We start from the raw sequence: 5,446 nt of genomic DNA, 5'->3' as shown, positions 1-5,446 counted from the left end.
CTATTGTGATATTTATTTATTTATTTATTTATTTATTTATTTATTTTAGACAGAGTCTTGCTGTGTACCTCAGGCTGGTCTTGAACTCTCATCAACCCTTCTGCCTCATCTTCCCTAATGACCATTTTAATTTCTTTCTTTTTCTGAGTTAGAGGATAGGGAGGTGAACTCAGCACCCCATCCTTGCCGGGCAGGCACTGCACTTTTCATTTCTGATTGCATTGATAGGTGTATTTTCTGTTTCTTTTGATGAGTTTGGCTAAGAGTTTATCTATTTTGCTTACTCTTTCAAAGAAACAACTCTTTGCTTGGCAGTTCTTTGCATTTTATTTTAGCCTTAGTTTTATCAATTTTTGCTCTTATTTTTATGGTTTCCCTCCTGAATTCAGCTGGGGCTTGGATTTTTGTTACTTTTTTAAGGCCATCATTTTGAGAGTCATCATTTTATTATTTGAGTGTATTCTTTTTTCTTTCTTTATTTTCCCCTTCTATTTGGTGTTTTTGTTTTGTTTTGTTTTTTGTTTTTTTAAAGACATGGTCTCCCTAGGTAGTTTACACTGGCTTTGAACTCACTATGTAGGACAGGCTGGCCAGAAACTCACAGTGATCCTCTTGTCTCAGCCTCCCAAGTGCTGGGATTACAGGTGTGTGTCAGCCAATCCAGTTCATCTTTTTTCTAACATAAATATTTATTACAATAAGCTTCCCTTTTTGCACAGGGGCTGGGGTTCAATCCCTGGCATGCCATGCTGGGCCTGCCCCTGGAGCGCACTGAGACAGCGATTGAGACTAGGAGTGGTGGTGTGTGCCTGTAATCCCAGTGCTTGGGAAGTTGAAAAGAGAATCAGTACGAGTCCAATTTACGTAGTGAGACCCTATAGATCCCACAGACCCTATGCCAAATACATCAGTAATAATAATAATAAGCTTCCCTTTTTGGGCTCCTTCAAGGCTCCAGACGCTCTAGTGTGTTATACTGTCATTGTCAGTTGGTTCTGGAAATTTTTTAATTTATTGATTGATCTCTACTATGACCCATTGAGTGTTCAGAAATGTGTTGTTAAGTTTCTAAATTTTCTGTGGTTTCTTTCGTAAGTTTTTGTAGTTTCATTGCACAATGGTCTGCTAGTAATCATGGGGTAATTTTGATTCTTTTGTATTTACATTTGCAGGCTTTGTGAAGTATTAGTATATTTTGAAGAAAGTCTAGTGTGCAGCTGAGAAGTGTATTCTGTTGTACTAGGATAAAACATTGTCATTATCTATGAAGTCCATTTGCTCAGGGGTATGGTTCAGTTCTGGTATTTCTCTATTGATTTTTTTTTAATTTTAACTGATCTCTTTGTGGAAATGGGGTGTTGAGGTTACTCATTGTGACAGTGTTAGTGTTTATTTGATCTTTTACAGCTAGTAGTATTTGTTTTATGGAGATAGGGTTATGAGTTTTAAGTCTGCTGTGAAATTTGTTCAGGACAGCTGTAACTCATGGGATGTGACCTCACAATTTTGTAGCCAGTTGGTCTCTAGTTCTACAGAGAAGCTAGTGTACAAGGCCTCTTGTGAATGGCTGTAATAGGGTCAAAGTCTGAGACAAGAGCCCAGATCAAGGTCCTCTCCCTGTGGCCCAGCCTTTCTCTTCTTACTTTGTACTTTCCATTTCAATTAATTAATTAATTGATTAATGATGCGAGGGGTTGAAGCCAGGGCTTTTACACTGAGTTACATCCTTGTTCCACTAGTGGAAATTTTTTATCTTTTATTCTGAGACAGGGTTCTGGTTCTGTTGTTCACACCTAAGCGTCACAGTCCATGTGCTGTTGTGTGAAGGGGGGAAAAGGGTACGTATCCTAGGCACATAGATAGAGGCTCAGCACTTGGATAGTAAGCTCTGGGTCATTTGGACAGGCAATTCTGGAGTCTGGATTTCCAGAGCCATCTCGAAAAGGTAGGCCGTATGGATTCAGGGTGGAAACACTCCTTTTGTTCCCTAGTGGCCTCTGTGGTAGCCTGAGAAAAGATGTGGTCAAAGAAGGACAGAAACACGACCCTCTGAAACAGGGATGCCAGTGCCCAGGTCTGTGGGGCAATCTGTGCAATGATACCCAGGAAAGGCTGATCACTGACTCTAGCACTGCTGTTTGAGTACCTCGAGGGAGGCAGGTGAAACTTAGGATTATAGGGCCTCAGGCCCTTTTGAAGTCCAACTGGAATGCCCACTGTCCTATAGCACAAGTGCTGTTGGAACATCCTTGTGCTAACTATGTGTCCAGGAGTAAGTTCTCCACATCTCTTTTCCCCTCCCGGGAGCATCCATCTGTTTGGGAAGTCTCCCAATTTATGGGAGGTTTATTGGAAGTCTCCCAATTATAGATGAAAAAGCTAAAAATTGGCATGTGCTGTCCCAGCCTGGGGCATGACCTAGACTTAACTAAGTGACTCAACCACTTAGGTCAGAGCTTCCCAACCAGTGAGCTACAGCAATGTAATAGATTAACAGTGGATTACAACAATGTTGAGATGGAGGATTCTGCAGCCTTTAGAAAATTCTGGTGGGGATAGGGATGCCAGAGGCTCTGGCCATGTCACCCCAGATCACAAGCATATATTGTCATTTGTCACCATGTATTGTCAAAATTCAGTTCTCTACAAAGCCGTAGCATTAACATGTCTGGGAAGTGTTGGACTTCGGGAATTGAACTGGATGCTGGTGATACACAGACATGGAGACGTAGGAGGATTCTGTCTCTGATGCAATGGTGGTTGCTGTTAAAGGCCATGTCACAGTTGGCCCCGAGCTCTACTCATGATATTTTCTCATGCGTATTTTGTGCCATCGTTCTCCCTGTTTTCTGGGAGTATTTAAAAATGTAATTGGTTTGTTTTCTGGTTAAATCAGTCAGAGTTGTGTAAAGGCTGTATAATAGCCATTATAATAACTGTGACAGAGACAGCCTGTGGGAGAGGGAGTTAGGAATTAGGGTGAATACTTCTCTCTACTCCAGGGTAAATCTGAAACAGCTGAGTCCCTTGGTAGGCAAAGCTATTCCTAGAAAGGTCACACACTGTAAAACAGAACTTGAGGAACGTGCAAGAGTCTTTTAGTTCTGTTCTCTCATTATACCAATGAGGAGCTAAACTGAAATGACTTGTATATAGGTTCATGTAGTTAATTAATGGAAGAATCTCCAAACATTTAGAATCATGTTTTTCCAAAAGTGTCCCATCATTAGAGAAACAAAGTAGGAGATTTTGTGGTTTTTTTCCCCCCAAAACAAATGCAATCCAAACAAGGATAAACTTTCAGCACTGTTTTCTGAGCTAGAGTTTCCAGTTAGATCGTTAATGTGCCAGTGGAGAAGTTGTTGTACAAGTGATACCGTGGTGGACACAGAAGGTATTCCACTTAAGGGAAATGGGGTTTATTTCTATTATCTGAGCAGGTATTTCCTTTAGCAATGCCACCTCTCATTTTTTAATAAAGACTTGGACCATCTTGGAGTCTAGCTGTTCCTGGCACATTCTCTTTCCTTAGGAAAGAATGTCTTCCATGGCTTTTAGCTAAAGCAAATACATTTTCCTTATGCTTGTTTAACAAGCCAAATATATTCTTTGCTGTCTTGGAATTCTGTTGCATTTTATTTGTTCATTTTTTCAATGTGAAAAGTGTACCAGACAACTAAGCAGATTGCTGTGAATGTTTTACATGGACTTGAGAGAAACCCTCAAGCTTCAGAAGGTTTAAATTAGCACACTCAGGAAGCATTTGAAAATTAAATAGTGTTCTCTCTCTCTCTCTCTCTCTCTCTGTCTCTCTTCCTCCCCCTCCCCCCTCAACCCTCTGCTGGTTTGTTTTAAGCCAAATGAAAGAGGACTGGGTATGGAGGTTGAGGGCAGGAGGAGCATGGGGTGATAGAGCCATCTGTTATCTTGATTGGGGTGATGGTTTCACAGTAATAATCATGCCTCAACACTGATTAAAGTGTTCATTTGTTCTATGGCTACTATAACTCAATAAAGTTGTTTTTGGAAAAAAAAAAAACAGTAGTTCAGTGTCCTCTGTAAAAGCTTTAGAATTAGGGAAAGAAGGCAAGCCAATCTCTCCTGACAGTCTGGAAGGTGCTTTCCACAAGGTCCGGAGAGGATGGGGAAATCACTCGTGCTAACGAGTTGCCTATTCAGCTCGCAGGTGAACACCAGCTCAGATAACATGTGCTGTAACCCAGCATCACTTCCTTAGGACTGGAGCTCCCAACAGCTTTCTAGTTCTGCCCCAGCTTCACTTTTAACCCTGGTTTTTCTGTGTCCCTCCATGATCTTGGTTTGGGGTGGGGGATAGGCTGTCCTTATGTTTTAAAATATTACCTATTTTTTTTTTTCAAAGGACTATTAGAAGTAGTTCTGTAATGTACCTGATGTTTGCTGGAAAGCATCATACCCTTGACCACAATCTCTCAGGCACTTAGGCCGAAATACTTACATTGCACTGGACTTCCGTCATCGCGGCTGCTGGGCAGAGCGCTCTCCGTGACAAGTTAAGAGGGTATTCATGTCCACAGCATGCCACAGACTGCTTGGTAAAGCAGACTATCACATCAACGTAGGTATAAGCAGGTTTGACTTTCCCAAAAGTCAAAGAAATATGCCCAGGTCACCTTTTTTGGCACTTGTTAGAGGATGTGAATAATGTTTTCAAGGCCCAAGAAGCCACAGCTGAGATACTGCAGGGAAAAGCCAGGAAGGCAGACCCAGAAATTTAAATTTGAGAAATCTGAAAGGTTATGTTGGGAAATGAACTCACCGAACCTACTGAACTTAATGTTATATGGAACTGGAGAAAGAGCTGAAGGGAAAGAAAAAGGTAGGAATTGCTTACAAGGGTCCATGGGGCACAAGTGGACCTCACGTGACACAGAGGCCTTGGGGTGAGACCTATACTCTCTTTATTTAACATAGAGCTTCAAACCATGTGTAAGTAAATCTTGACACAGTGAGAGCACATTCAGTCTCCCAAACTTAAAGAAAGCTTTGGCTAAGACAAAGGAGACTATTCTTTTAGTCAACCTTCTACTCTGTCATGATCTTTGCAGCCCTGAGAGCAAACCTGATGTGGATTTTTTTCTTTGATGATTTGCTTTGTTTTTGAAAGTAATTGTAATGATTACTTATTGTTTGTATTTGCCTTTCTGCACTCATAGAAAATTGTCACTGGGCCTAAGGTGATAGCATTTGAAAATAAGGAGTTGGTGGCAATGTCACAGAGATGAGAATTAGGAAAAGGCTTTTCAATATGAAAATATCTTTAATATCCTGACCGGGTATTAAAATGACAGGATGTTTCTTGGATAAGCTCTCGTAAGCCTACGATAATTAGGTTTTATTACATTACTTTGAATGGCTTCTTCTAACACAGGAACCTTTTCCCATCGTGGTAGTGTGCAAGGCTATC

General features: G+C 41.0%; 1 pseudogene; it reads right to left on the bottom strand.

Annotated features, from left to right (window-relative positions):
• Positions 1-4,498, bottom strand: part of LOC101568638 — a 56,173-nt pseudogene extending 51,675 nt beyond the window's left edge.
• Positions 4,499-5,446: the final 948 nt, after the last annotated feature.

This window comes from Octodon degus, unplaced genomic scaffold (assembly GCF_000260255.1).
Source record: "Octodon degus isolate 3935 unplaced genomic scaffold, OctDeg1.0 scaffold00024, whole genome shotgun sequence".
Taxonomy (NCBI): Eukaryota; Metazoa; Chordata; class Mammalia; order Rodentia; family Octodontidae; genus Octodon; species Octodon degus.
This window is presented reverse-complemented; position numbering and strand designations above follow the sequence as displayed.